The sequence below is a fragment of the Phoca vitulina genome, unplaced genomic scaffold (genome assembly GCF_004348235.1).
Source record: "Phoca vitulina isolate PV1807 unplaced genomic scaffold, GSC_HSeal_1.0 scaffold55, whole genome shotgun sequence".
Lineage (NCBI taxonomy): Eukaryota > Metazoa > Chordata > Mammalia > Carnivora > Phocidae > Phoca > Phoca vitulina.
In genome coordinates, this window is record NW_022589758.1 from 3,633,466 (window position 1) to 3,649,403 (window position 15,938).

Below are 15,938 nucleotides of genomic sequence, written 5' to 3' on the forward strand. Positions count from 1 at the left end.
CGAACGTCTCAGGAGTATTACATTGCATAGCCCTTTGGAGGGATGTTAAGCCCTTCTCTAGCCTTCTGGCTTTTAGCAGAGCTCATGTTGATTTCTGTTTTTTGTTGGCTTTTATTGGTAGAGGGTGTAGCAGAGAGTATTGGTTTTCTCCCACATCCCCTTGGTATCCATCTCTGTGCCAAAGGCTCTTTGCTGCAAACACCTGCAGAGCTCGGCCAGCGCCGGCGGGAATTTGTCTAGCCCTAGGAGCATCTGGGCCCACCCTCAGGGCAAGCCCGAAGTGCTGGAGGGCTAATCCCCCCACAGCCATCCTCCTCTAATGAAGGCTGCCAGTCGGGGGCTGAATACCCAGCTGCCTCTCCCCTCCATTGGAGCAACTCTGGGGTGGGGTAACCCTCGGGTCCTCGGCAACCATGGGCTCTGGGAGTTCCCCAGCAGAACTGAGCTCTGGTGACCCCCCAGGGGTCCATAACGTCCCCTTCACTGGCTGCCTCCCCTTCCAGTCCCACTTCCCCCACTGCTGTTCCCTCGAATCACCAGCCGAAGAAATGACGAGTTCTCAAAAATCCTTCTCTTAGGTTCTGCTTCTAGGGTAACCCACAGCAAAACAGAAAGTGAATGTAAAGATTTTTTTTCCTACCAATTATCATGAAGCAAAGGCACCACTTTATCATTCCCTTCCACAGAGCAGCTTTGCCGAGTCCCCTGCTCTTACCGGACGGCAGCACGTTGCAGTGGAAACGCCATGAACCTTGGGTTCCGATCCCGCCTTTGCCATTGACCGGCTGACTGACTTGTGTGACCTTGCTCAAGTTATCTTGCCTCGGTGAACCTCAGTTTCCCCACTTATAAAAGAGGGATAATGATATCGCCCTCCAGAACCGTTAAGAGAATTAACTCCGTAACGTAGGTCAACAGCGCGGCGCCTGGCATGCAGCAGCTGACCAGTAAATGTCAGTTCTTTGACTTCCTGTAGGTCGTTCCCAGCCTACCAGTACAACGAAATGTTCCTGTCCTTGTAGCTTTTGTCACGGGACAATAAAACAAACAGATACCCAGAGCGAGAATATATCAAGATTCGAGAGCTTTCTCTGATTACGAAGCAATGGTAAAGATAACTATGAGGGAAACCTTATCTGGTTACAATTTTTTTTCCAGTCCCCTTTTTAGCTATTTATTTTAAAAAATCTGACATTACAGATTAAACTGGATTGTATTAACATGCTACTCTTGCATTCTACTGTGGCAAACAAACAAAAATATTCATGTGCAAAAAAACCCCCAAATAAAACAAAACCCAGAGAAGCATATAAAACTAAATATGGAACTGAGCTCTAACAGCTGAATGGAGAGAGGAATTGAAACAATTTAAAAATCACAAGTTTATGGTGAAGTGTAAAGAAACTGAAAATTTACGGACTATTTAAAAACCGAAATTGCTGACTGTTCAGAAACTACCCAGATGGATCAAGAGGGGTGAGCAGCCAAAAGAGCTCATAGATGAATCTGCATTGTGTCAGTCCCTTGCCACGCTATGCATCTCTGAGGGGAGCCTGGCACTTAGGTGCTGAACCGGGCTAGTGCTGGCGGCAGGCCCAGTGGTGGTAGGCTGCCCGTTGGTAGGTCCTTTCACTGCGCTTGCAATTTTGATCTCTACCCAAGACATCTGGCGCATCTTACTGATTTTGGCACCCTGACACCCCATCCTGCAGCCAATTAAAATGCTTGGAATGGCGAGTTCATGAGTCGTCTCAGTCGATGCATCCAAACCTGCCCCACAGCCTTTGACCTCTGGAGAGTGGATTCGGTGTCACTGAATGCAGGGTGGCCAAGCATCAGAGGAAAACGAGACTGTTGCTTTGCCAACGGGGGCAGCTTCAGCTTGGCCCATGTGGGATGGGCCACAAGGAAGGGCACGCCATCCTTGAATGGTATAGGGCTCTGGAGGGAGTCCCTCCAGCCCAGGGTCGAGGCACATGGATGCGCACCTGTGAGAAGAGCTCCCACGATGCAAGGATGAGCAGAGAGTTGGCTGACCTCCAGGGTCGGGGTGACTCCACCGTGACCAGACGGGTCTGTCTGACACACTCCATGCTGGATTGCCAAATGCCAGCAATTGTCACGGCCTGCTCAGTTGAGTCGGGAAGCATACTGCCAGCCACCGGGACCTGGGCCCCTGCACTCTCTCCTAGTGTTTCCTTGACCTTGAAACTACCTTTCCCAGGGAGAGAGCCACCCTGATGATCCTGCCAACTTCCTTTACCCGTGTGAGGAGCTGGATGGTGAATGTGACCTTTAATCCATTTTCAGTCCTAGCCTCTGGCTACCCGCAGGGCCCCTGTCGCCTTCCCGCCAATCCCTAGTGTTCCTCCCCTGGCCTTCTGCCCTTTCCCCTTTCCACCCACTCCCCTTTTCTCTTTGGGCCTGCAGTTTGAGGCTTTCAGCAGGATCAGTGACTAAAGAAAAGGCTTGACCATTCAAAGTCCAGCTCCCCAGAACTCTGCTGGACATGGAGACAGGTGTGATTAAAGGAGACACACCATGCGCTAAGCATGAAAGGGAAACAAGTGATACAGCTGATGATATTTACATGAAGAGATTTTGTTCAACAAAAGACCCCGCTAAGGAGGAGCAAGAGAAGATACTAGGAACTCCTATACCCAACAAAGGACTTTTATCCAGAATAGACTAAAAAAACTCCTACAAATTGAGAAAGAAATAGAAACTCAGTAGAGAAATGAGCAAAAGGCTTGGACATAAGCTGCCCAAAAGAGGATATCCAAATGATCAATAAACATAATAAAATGTGCTCATTACTAATCAGAGAAATGCAAATTAAAATCTCCACTATACATCGAATAGATTGCCAAAAATTAAAACATCTGACATTACCAAGTATGATCTAGGATGTAGAACAACTGGAACTCTCATACGCCGTTGGGAGGAGTCTCAATTGGTGCCGTCAGTTTGGGAAAGAGTTTGACATTATCTGTTGACGTTGAAGATACTTCCACCCTATGCCCCTCCAATACATACTGTATAATTCCATTTATGTGGCTTTCAAAAACAGACAAAACAAGTGTATAATTTAGGTATGCATACGTAGGTGGCAAAGCAATAAAACACTGCAAGGAAGTCATTCCCATAAACTCAGGGAAATGAAGAGAGGAATTTGTAATGGGCCAGGAGGACAGAGGAGTCTAGTGGAGAGGTTGGCTATGTTCTTTCTATTTCTTGACCTGGCTGGTAGTTACAGGAGTGTTTGGTCTACAATAATTCATTATGTTACATGTTTACACTTCATGTACCTTTCCATTTGTGTGTTGTATTTCATTTTAAGAAAGCTTAAGAAAAAGCTTTCTCCAAGTATGCTCTGAGAAACATTGGTTAATGAGATTTTAATATGTTACTTACAGAAAGGATTCCATGGTCAAACACATTGCAACACTGGCATAAATAAGGATGAACAGGTCTTTAATATGCCAGGGTACATTGTGACATTCCAAGAGGAAGCAAGAGTATGCAGTGATTTATATGACCACGGAGCCCTTTTCCTAAGGGACATTTTACAGAGCATATACTTAGAGAAAGTGATGGAAAAAAACACACAGCAAGTCCCAGTTTTACGAGCCTGTTGATCTGGTCCAGCCAAGGGCTTCACGAGCTTTATGCAAAGCCTAAAATGCAAAGTAGCAAGCAAATTAAGTTTTAAGTTGTGCTGCCCTGGAGGCCCTCACTATTCTTAAAATTTTCATAATTTCAGGTGTTTACTCAATTGATCCCGAATAATGAGTCGTGAGGTGTCAGCCCGCACCCATACGCATGCTTTCTGCCGCGTTTGTTCCAGTTTTCTTAGTCGTTACATTGATCATTGTTTGTGCATGGATGGAGCAACCCATATTTGCTTACTTCTTGTTTTAGGCCTCTCTCAATTTATAAGCAAAGTCATTCTGATGGGACCCCACATCTGCCCTAACGCTGGTGCTGTAACTCTGCTCTCACTGGGGCACGAGGTCAGTTAGCTTTCATTGTATAACTACCCCCAAAAGTGGCTTAAAACGACAACCACAATTCTGTGCTCTGGAAATTTGGGCCGGGCTCAGATGGAGGAGTCTTCTGCTGGTCTTAACTGGGTGTCACTCATGTGTCCACAGGCCACTGCTGGGCCAGCTAGGACATTGGCCGGCAGTTAGCTAGGATATTGGAGGCAGCCGTTTTAGTTCCAGACATGGATTTCTCTCATCATCCATCATGCAGCCCTGGATGGGCTTGTTCACGTGGCAGCTCTAATGAGAGTCCTAAGAATAGCAAGAGGGGCGCCTGGGTGGCTCAGTCGCTTAAGCGTCAGACTCTTGATTTCAGCTCAGGTCATGATCTCGGTCCTGGGGTCGAGCCCCGTGTTCGGCTCCCTGCTCAACAGGGAGCTGAGCTCTCTCTCTCTCAAATAAATAAATAAACCTTTAAAAAAAAACAAAAACAAGAATAGCAAGAGAGGGATAGCCCCAATGTGCAAGTGCTTGTCAAATCTTTGCTTGTATCACATTTGTTATTATCCTATTGGTCAAACAGATCACATGGCCAAATCTAGGGTCAGTGTAGACGGCGACTACACAAGGGTATGGATATAGGGAGACTGACTGAACAAATCGCAGCCATTTCTGAATCTGCCAAAGGTATTTCTGGCATGATAGCCGTTCATTATCAAAACTATCTCTAAAACTTCGCTGATTTATGGCACCTCTGGTACCAGTCAGATTCACTGCTGAATTATATTTTTAAAAACAAACCTGTTCATCAGTCTTTTCAAGGAATGATCCAAATACGAAAGGCTGATTGATTAAAATAGAGATCTATTACATTTTCAAAGATATGATGAAATGTAAATAGTTTCCCCTAGGGAAAGTGTGCAAGATGATTATTCAAGGAGAAATTTAATTATAACCTAAAAAAAAAAAAACAACCAGGAATTCTAGCAGATATGGATTATCATTAGATTGCATTTGTTACAGAAATACAAAAACTATGACCTTTCCTTTAATTCCATTTGTTTTTATTTAACAAAATCTGTTCCTTGGTTTTTTTTAACATGACTCTGTCATGGTTACAGTTTAACTGTTGCAGACTTCCAATTATTATCCAAGACTGGACATATTAACTCTGTCTGTTGGAAGAGCAAAAGCCTGTCATGTTGGGTAATAATGGCTGTGGGAGGCAGTCCTGAAAAGGCAGAATAGTCCCAGGCCTGCTTTCTGTTGTTTTCAGGCATGGACAGTCTATGGCTATGACCATGCTGAGTTTGGAAAGGGTCTCACATCTTCAAGTCCTAACAGTATTTGGGGGCAATTTCTCTCAGCAGATGGCAAGGATCATCAGGTGACTCCAGATGGGAATACCAATCTTGATTCCATTTGACCACTTAAGGCCACCATCTTGTGCTAATTTTATACTATCAAGGCCACAAGAAAGGATTGTGAGTAAGAATTTTAGGCTCTCAGTTTTGTCATCCAGAGTTAAGATGTCCTACGTTTTGCTTTGGATGACATTGAAGTCTACAGATTATGTGGAATTTGATCAAATCATAGTTTTTTCTAAACTTTTTTTTTTAAAGATTTTATTTATTTATTCATGAGAGACAGAGAGAGAGAGAGGCAGAGGGAGAAGCAGGCTTCCCACGGAGCAGGGAGCCTGATGCGGGACTTGATCCCAGGACCCTGGAATCATGACCTGAGCCGAAGGCAGACGCTTAACCATCTGAGCCACCCAGGCGCCCTTTTCTAAACTTTTTAAGTTGAGATGATGATGATGATGATGATGATAGAGAGTAGCAGCTCTGGCCAAGTTTTTTTATTTTTATTTTTTTTAAAGATTGTATTTATTTATTTGACAGAGAGAGACACAGCGAGAGAGGGAACACAGGCAGGGGGAGTGGGAGAGAGAGAAGCAGGCTTCCCGCGGAGCAGGGAGCCTGATGTGGGGCTCGATCCCAGGACCCTGGGATCATGACCTGAGCCGAAGGCAAAAGCTTAACGACTGAGCCACCCAGGCGCCCATCTGGCCAAGTTCTTGACAATAATCATATCACTTAATCCTTACGGCCACCCTCTTATCTCTGTTTGACATGGGAAAAAACCAGAGGCACCAAGAAATTAACTTGCCCAAGGACCAGTGACTTGTAAATGATGGCATCACGATTTGAACCCAGGTCTGATTCTAAAGTTCTGCTCTTAAGTACTCAGCCACACCACCCCGTGTTGAGAACTTGCTGGATATGTCTGAGCATCATCATCATCGCCATCATCATGTACACTTTTGCTGAGCGCTCACTGTTTGTAGTGTGGGCAGAACTGTGTTGGAAGTGTGGCATAAAAATGCCTCTTGCACAATAGAACATGGGATAAACAACCTTATAAATAGCTCTCTCTAGTTGGCAGCCTTGGTGGAGAGGGAAAGCATAAATTAAAAGAACTTTGTCAATTGACAAACCTGCTTTTAGTTAGAAGTTTAACACCCTCCATCACCCTCAACAGATCTCTGTAAGTGTTGATAACCAGCAGCAAAATGGAACAATTTGATTTCCAGCACATCTTCTCCACCATATCCACCCCAAAACCAATTTATTTGATGAAGTCATATGAAGTTAGGGAACCCAAGAGAGACCAGAGCGCATCCTGGATATCTCACAGCTGTAACTTTCAGATACCAAATCCTTGAGAAATGACCTTTTACATTTATGTATAGTTTTGTCTCTGTCTTAGGTCAGTTAAAGGCACAGACTCGGGAAACAGACTGCTTGGGATCAAACCCAGAGCTGCCATTTTACTAGCTGTGTGACCTTGGACAAGTCATTAGACCTTTCTCAGCCTTCATTTCCTCAACTGGAAAAAGGGAATGATGACAGTATTCTTTGCAATTGAATTATTGTGGAGATTAAGATAATATCTGTAAAAACACAGTGTCTAGTACATAGTAAGTGCTATTTAGTTGTTAGTTATTAATATTATTATTCTGCCAAACAGCTTAAATCTGGTAGAGGTTTTCATTTTTTTTAATTAAAAATTTTTTAAGTAATTTAAGAAATTTAAATTACTTAAGAAAATTTTTAATAGAAAAAGCAATTTTTTTCTGATTTAAAAAGTAATGCATGTTCATCTGAAACTAATGATGTACTATATGTTGGCTAATTGAATTTAAATTAAAAAAAAGTAATGCATGTTCTTTGTTAATGTTTAGAAAATGCAGAGTTATACAAAATTGCTTTTAAACTTTTAAGCATCCAAATTTTACTGGCCTGAGATAACATATTGAACAATCCAGAACTTAGTGGCTGGAAGCAATGATCATGACTTCATTCTGTGTTTGGCAGGTTAGGTTCAGTGTATCTCTGCAGTCTTCTGGATGCTTGGCTGAGGCTGGGTGGCTGAGCATGGCCTTTTTCACAGCTAGCGGTTGGCAGGGTATTGACCAGGACACCTCAGTTCTCCTCCACATGACTTTTCCAGCAGGCTGTTCGCTTGCTGGAGAACAGGCTCTTCATCTCTTCACATGGTGGTCTCAGGGTTCCAAGTGCAGCAACAAGACGCAAAGCACCAAAGCCCAAGCATTTTTCTCGCCTCTGCTGGTACCACATCTGCGGATGTCCCATCTGCCAAACCCGTTACATGGCTAAGCGCAGATTTAAGTGGTCAAGAGACAGATTTCACCTTTTGATCTGAGGAGAGTCAAAGTCACAGTGCAAGGGTACAGAGATAGAGATAGGAATAATTTGTGCTGATTTTTTGCAATTCAGCTCAGATAAATACTGTTAAAAATTATGTCTATATAGGGGCGCCTGGGTGACTCAGTCGGTTGAGCATCCGGCTCTTGATTTCGGCTCAGGTCATGATCTCAGAGTTGTGGGATCGAGCCCCACATGGGCTCCGCGCTCAGTGGGGAGTCTGCTTGGGATTCTCTCTCTCTCCCTCTCCCTCAGCCCCTCCCCCCACTCCCCCCACACACTCTCTCTCAAATAAATAAATCTTTTAAAAAATTACATATATATAGGGGCGCCTGGGTGGCTCAGTCGTTAAGCGTCTGCCTTCGGCTCAGGTCATGATCTCAGGGTCCTGGGATCGAGCCTCACATCGGGCTCCCCGCTCGGCGGGAAGCCTGCTTCTCCCTCTCCCACTCCCCCTGCTTGTGTTCCCTCTCTCGCTGTGTCTCTCTCTGTCAAGGAAATAAATAAAATCTTTTAAAAAAAAAAATAAAAAAATAAAAAATAAAAAAAAAAAAATAAAAAATTACATATATATAAAAAATACATATGTGTATGTGTGTATGTATGTATCCATATACATATATATTTTTTTACATGAAAAAATATACAACCAAAGTGATCATATTTTTTTATGATTTCTATATATTTTTTTAAGTGATGATATTAAACATGGTGATTTGTACCTCGTGTTTTTTTCCCCTTAATTACATCCTGGGGCATTTTAATGTCCTCATTTTAAGATGTGCATAATATTACACTGTATGGATTTACCATGACAAATTTAAACAAAGTGTCTCATAGGACTTACAGGGTGTTTCCAATTTTGCAATAAACTTCTGAATATGTAGACTTTTATGCATTTTTCTAATTAGTTCCTTGGTGTACGTGTTTCAAACTCTGACATATTGCAAGAATACTCTACAGAAAGATTCTATCCAGAGATGATACTCAAAATACTCAGCAACAGAATGGATACTGACCTCAGCGTAGAGCAGAGTCCCCAAGGTAACCCTTTCCTTGCTGGATTCAGAGGTCCAGGTGACAGGAGAGAGGGCCAGAAGCCAGGGCAATGAGTGGTTCTCAAAGGTGGTGGTGGTGGGATATCTTATTTCCCTGTACAAGGGTACTAAATCTCAGCCACGGAGAAATGTGTGCAATCTGTTTTCCATCACCCTCCCCAACCGGAGGTGGTATCTATTTTTTAATCTTTGCCAATCTGATCCATGATAACAACAAAAATAATATCATCTTTTATTTTGTATTTTTCTACCCATAAGTGAGGGCATTTTTTATGTTTCACCACCACGTGTATTGGGTTGTTATTGTTGCTTTTGATGAATTGCCCATTTATGTCCTCTGCCCATTTTGGGGGGGCATTATTCTTTTCATTAAAAAGCTAGTATTTATTGATACCTTACAGTGTGTCACTACACTAAGCCCTTAATAGGCATTACCTGTTTCAATATTCACCATGACCATGTAGAGTTATTTTGATTCCCATTTTAGAAATGTGAAAATAGAGGCAGAGATTCAGTAATGTGCCCACCAGGATCTTGTTTGTAAGTGCGGGGGCCAACAATCAAATCCAGACAGCCAGATCCTGTGACTGAGGTTCTTAATCATTCTGACCTATTCTCTTGTTACTGCAGTATTTACTTATAAGAGCTTTTTACATATGGATATTCATTGTTTTAATACATCTTGTACATTTTTCCTACTTTATCCTACTTTTAACTTTCCTTATGGCATTGCTCGCTGTATAGGGGTTTAAAAATGTTACAGATGCACTTTTCTGTATGAATTTTTTTCAGTTTGAGGTTTAATTGACAAATAAAATTGTCATGTATCTAAAGTGCACACCATGATGATTTGATACCCATGTGCATTGTGGAAAGGTTCACCCCATCGAGTAAATTAACACACTCATCACCCCACATATTTACCTTTTTTTTTTTTTTTTGGTGAGAACACTTAAGTTCTACTCTCAGCGAATTTTAATTATATAATGCAGTATTATCAACTATAGTCACCATGTTATACATTAGAGCCTTAGAATTTATTCATCTTAGAACTGATAATTTTATACAGTTTAAAAATATTTGATATGGTCAAATATCTCAAGCTGTTTTCTTAATGGATTTTGTCTCTAACAGCATTCTCAGATGTTCCCTATCAGGAAGATATAAAAATATTCATTTTTATTTTCTTCTATATAGAACTTCAGAATTGCCTGTGTTAACAAAATATATGTGCTTAGGCCCCAACTCAGACCTGTTGAATCAGGATTTCTGCAGCGAGAGCTAGATGTTTATGCTTTAATTTTTTATTTTTTTTAAAGATTTTATTTATTTGACAGAGAGAGACACAGCGAGAGAGGGAACACAAGCAGGGGGAATGGGAGAGGGAGTGGGAGAAGGAGAAGCAGGCTTCCCACTGAGCAGGGAGCCGATGCGGGCTCGATCCCAGGACTCTGGGATCATGACCTGAGCCAAAGGCAGACTCTTAACGACTGAGCCACCCAGGCGCCCCTAGATGTTTATGCTTTTAAAGAGATACACAAACTTACAGTCCAAGAGGACGGGTAAATAGACACATTTAGCTCTTTTTCTCAAAGCACGTGAAATTGACTGAAGAAATAATAAATTAAGAATATATCTACGAAATCAATTCCAGATGGGTTTTTAATTGTGAAATCCCAAGCTTAACTTATAGAAGAACATGTAGGAGAATATCTGATATCTGTATTAGAGTTTTCTAAAGAAACAGAAACAGAATATGTATATATATATATATATATACATATATACATGGAGAGAGGGAGGGAGGGAGGGTGAGAGAGATTTTAAGGAATTTCCTCATCTGACTGCAGGTGCTAGAAAGTCCTAAATCTGCAAGGCAGGCTGACAGGCTGGAAATTCCAGCAAGAAGTTGATGTCTTTTTTTTTTTTTTAAGATTTTATTTATTTATTAGAGAGAGAGCACAAGCAGGGGGAGCGGCAGGCAGAGGGGGAAGCAGGATCCCCGCTGAGCAGGGAGCCCGACACGGGACTTGATCCCAGGACCCTGAGATCATGACCTGAGCCCAAGGCAGACGCTTAACCAATTGAGCCACCCAGGCATCCCACGAAGTTGATGTCTTGAGTCCGAAGGAAGTCTGGAGGCAGAATTCCTTCCTCTTCTGGGGACTTCAGACTTTTCTCACAAGGCCTTCAGCTGACTGGGTGAGGCCCACATACACTCTGGATGGTAATCTACTTTCTCCAAGTCTACTGATGTAAATGCTAATCACACCTATAAAATACCTTCACAGCATCATCTAGACTGGTGTTTGGTCAAACAACTGAGCACAATAGCCTAGCCCAGTCGACAAAGAAAATTAACTGCCATGGACAGTAGCTTTATGACCCTGTGGTAGGAAAGGATTTTTAAACCACACACACACAAAGTGAGAGAGAAAGAGAGAGAGAGAGAGAGAGAGATTTGATAAATGGTTTGAACCAGGGGAAAATGTTGTACAGTTCTTCCTCCTCATTTGAGATGCCCCCAAATAGACCAGAACCCGTATTAGAGAATATGCTTCATGGGATCATTGCAACTTGCTTCCTTGCCAGAGAGCTATTTTCTTACACTTCTGTGATTCCTGATAAACACCAAGAAACACAGTACAAGAACATAAAAGAGACAAGTGTGTTTTAATTTAGGCTCCACAAACCTAGATATTAGCCATGGTACCACAATATCCCAAGCCAAAATACCAAACAGTGATGGATTTATTGTTTCCCTAATTTAAAACAAGCCTGATTTATTTTTAAAAATGCAACCTCAAAACACAGCTCACCAGACGTGATATGGAATGTATTACATGCCTAACCAAAACACAAAACGCTACTCGGTACAGTGGATTTGAAAATTATCTTGCTATTAATAGAACTCCCGGATGGCTGTGATCTGTTGGATTTGATACATTCAGGTTTTGGCAGCTGCTGGGGACTGAAAACAAGACGTTCCATACGTTCTGCCTTAATAAAGAAACAAGGTCATAAAATAGCCCTTTGGTGAATTTTTTAAAAAAGATTTTGAAGAGCCCAGTTTCATCTTTAATAAGTCTGTGTTGCTGAGTATGTTTGGCAAAGCAGCAGTGTGATTAACAGACTCCTTCTCTGGAACTGGGTAAAATCGAGAGCGGCTTGGGGTACCGTGTGACTGTCACCTCTTCAGGTGGCGTTATACAACCGCAACAACTACTTGTTGAATCTGAAAGTGTCCCTCTCTTTCCTTTTATATTTCGAGGGTCTGACACTGAGCTACCGATTGAAATGTTTGGATTGAGGACCTTTACAAACATATCTGTTGGACCGATAACTTTTTCAAGAGTTTAAGGTAACACTGATCTATTCTGCTAGGCTCAAACTATTTTTTAAACATTTCATTGGAAAACATTTCTATCTACTGGCCCCACTAAAAACAAGCTTTTTTTTTTTTTTTTAGTTTTTATTTTAATTCCAGTTACCCTACAGTGTAATATTAGTTTCAGGTGTACAATGTAGTGATTCAGCACTTCTATCCATCAGCCGGTGCTCATCACAAGTGCACGCCTTAATTCCCATCACCTGTTTCCCCCATCCCCCAAACAAGCTTTTTTTAAAATTTTAAATGAGATTACAAACAAAACAAAACAAAATTAAAAACTTCAGTGAATTTTAGGGTTTGGTTTTTTTCATTTAAAGAAGTACTTGTTTTAGGTTGGATTCCTGGTAGTAGATTCTGAGATGGGGGTTCATAAAAACCAGTAAGGAAATGCAACTGGAAAGGGAAGAACCAAGGAGGGCGATGTATCAAGCCAAGTCCCCAAGAGGGTGGCTTGGGGCTCAGTCCTGCTCTGGGGATAGTGTAAGTATAAATACTGGAGTATTTCTAGACACCCCTCCCCATGATAATCAGTGGATCGAGGCTCACTGCAGCTTAGATTCCTAGGCACTTCTGGATGTCCTTGCATGGACAAAGTGGGTTCTAGCAGCCTGTGGATTGTCCTCCAACAAAGAGATAGAGGGGCCAGCTGGGTGTGGTGAGGGCAGTGACAGGTGTGTGTGAAGGTGGTGAAGGGCGCTAAGGGGGTACGTGCAGACATATGTCAGCATCTACCTCGCTGTTCCACAAGGGCATAATTTGTCCGGGTCTCTCCACAGATTCAGAGCAAGCCTACGTATGAAGGGAAGGAGGTACTACGTAGGACACAACTGGTGTCTCTGCCCCCCAGGTTGAGTCAGTAGAACGAGGTCAAAGAGGAGCTCACACTGGAGATGGGCAACTCTGTTACTCTTCCCTCATGAGGGCAAGTCCACCAATAGTCCCCAAAGTCTGGGAGGTGGTGGACAATGAACAGGTCTGGAGGGCAAGAACAGAAAACCAATCCTGAGGGAAACACTTGGGTCAAAGACAGAAAAATGAGCTCAAGCCAGGGCTTCACTGAGGAGAGGAAAGAGAAGGGGCTGGGGGGAAACAGCTGGAACTGGAATAGCCATTATTATAATCATAATACAAGATAAAACTCTATTGTACAACATATATAATAATGCAATAAATGATTTATTTAAATAACCATTATACAAATTGAATGCAATACCCACATTTCGAGTACTCAAAGGCCACATGTGGCTAGTGGCTACTGTATTGGACGGTGTAGCTCTAGAACATTCCATCATCACAGGAAGTTCTGTGGGACAGCACTGGCCTAGAGCTTACTGAATGGATCAAGGGTTGAGATGTAATGGGCCTCACTTGCATCTCAAACTCTTGATTTCTTCCTCTCCATATTCAGCTCATAACAAATCAAATTTTGCCCATGGGCTTTCCCTGAAAACTTTGCAGTAGCTTGTTAAAGGGCAATAGTATAGAGAAACTTTTTAAACTTTCTGTCTGGGGTTACCTTCTTTAAATGACCTTTGACTCCTGAGTTTTTAGCAATTAAATGTTAACTCAGATTGAGTACACATGGAGCTTCCAGTGAGCATTAGAACAACCAACCAGTCAGGTTCACTTTCTTCTTTGATTGCAGTTTTCCTTCACCTTATTGTTTGGGTACATTTTAATCTTTACAAGGAAAAGGAACAAAATTTGATCTCAAGGGGGAGGAGGCAAGAAGCCACACAGGAGTGGAAAACGTGGCAGGATCTAACTTTCTTGCTTGCTCTGCCAACTCCCACTTTCATGTGGCCGGGGCAGGACAATCCCGCTCAGCTGCCAGGACAACTTCTGACCAGACCAAGTGACCAGGTAGAGTTTGGGCAGAGTATTTCCAAAAGCCTGGTATCTGCTGCAACTTTTCGTTGGCATTTTGGAGCATTTTTTTAAACTGCAGATTGCCTCCTGGGCCCCAGTCAAAAGTCCGAGGTTGAGGAGATCCTGTGTTATCCTCGATCACTTTTTTTCCAAATTTGAATTACAGATTGCCTTAATTGGGGTCCCCTCAGAAGAAGCAGCTTCTTCTGAGGGGACCCCAAGGGTTCAAGCGCAAGCTCTTCGTTAATGGAGTGACTCCAGGAAATGGTGGTGGGCGCGAGGGAGGAAGAGCGAGGAAGCCAAGGAGGATACACTATCAGGCCAGTTTCTCAGAGGCAACTCTGGGATCCACGGCTTCAGAAATATCTCACCGGACGGTGAGAGAGCTGGGGCATTTATCCACCCTTTCTCATCAGTCCTTGGTTGAGAGATGTTGGGGGACAGCAAGGACAGGAGCGCCTTGGGCCTGCTGTGTGCGGGAGCAGAGAAAGCCCACGGACAGAGAGGTGCCGATTTCAGGCATTTAGGCCGGCATGCAGGGACAAATGGCGAGTGTTGAAGGACGGGGGTGGACGTTTACACAGTCAGCTACACGAACTTATTTTTATTTTTAAGTGGACAAAAGAGACCCAAGAGTCTCAGAGTACAGCCTTTCCAGGTCCTTGTAGGGCTGCTCCTCTCATGCGGAGGACATGATGAATCACTGCCGACTGGAAAAACAAAAGAACCTTTAATGGGCAGTTTGACCCCTGGTCAGAACATCCCAAATAGTTGAGAGAGAGGACAGAGCCTTTGGTATTAAATGCCTTTGAATTGAAAGGGCCGGGAGGCAGTGTTCTGCCTTTTGCACCAGAGAAGACATGGAACGACTTCTTTTAACCACTTGTCAGAGGCTCCATGGGCGGCTCGTGCATTCTGGAATTTCTGAGAGAGACTTACCAAATGCTTTCTGCTGAGGCTGACGAAGCCAAGCTGGGGCATCTGCATGCCAGGAATATATGGATGCATATGTGCCACTGTTTATCTGTTTGCAAAATACGCCGTATGTTGACAGCCTGACATATGTTGAGCTATATGGAAGATCAGTCAGAGGGAAAGAAGAGCCAGAGCATAAGAAAGAGAGGAGAAGGGAAAATATGAAAGTGAAAACGAACCCTTGTGAGTTTGGCTAGACAGTGAATTCCTTGATCCTAAGGTGTGTATCTCACGGTGGTACATATGGAAAGGATCTTGGCGATGATCTGCTCTGGTGCCCCTCGTTCCTAAAGGAAGAAACGGAAGCCAGAGTTCTCATGGCCCAGTGAATAGAAAGTCAGGGGTAGGACGCCCGGGGTTCTGACTCCATTCCAGTTCTCCTTGCATTCTGAGCTTCAGTTTCTTTCCCGCCCGCACGCTCACGCACCTGCCTCCTGTCTTCTGCCCCGTCTCCCCCTGTCCGTCCAGTCCCTGTCCTCCCTGCCAGGGCCTTTGTCTCCCCTCATCCCTAACGCATGTTGTGCTCCAGCTGAGCGTCAACATTCACTGTCCCCTGAGCATAACATCGGTCCCCTCTCCCATGGGCCTTTGTCCCCATTGTTTGCTCCGCCTGGCATTCCCTCCCCTTTTAGCCTAGCTATCACAATCCCCACCATCTGCAGGGTCAGTCCCTTGGTCATGCATCCTTCCCTAGAATGCAAAGCTGGAAATAGTTTCTCTGCCCTCCGTACTGCGGTCACACTCTGTGTTTCTATGAGACCATAGTTCAGCCTTGTATTATAGTTGTGGATACTCATTTTTTTTCTGTAAAATTATAATCCACTCGCATGCAGAGATTCTTTCCTCTTTGACCCTCCTCAGTGCCTGTCATAGAAGCTTCAACATAGTAATAATAGTAATTGGCAATTACTGAGTGTTTACTATGTGTTAA

General features: G+C 43.3%; 1 pseudogene; it reads right to left on the reverse strand.

The window, feature by feature from the left end:
* Positions 1 to 1,516: 1,516 nt before the first annotated feature.
* LOC116622852 lies at positions 1,517 to 9,232 on the reverse strand (annotated as a pseudogene).
* Between the last annotated feature and the right edge of the window lie 6,706 nt (positions 9,233 to 15,938).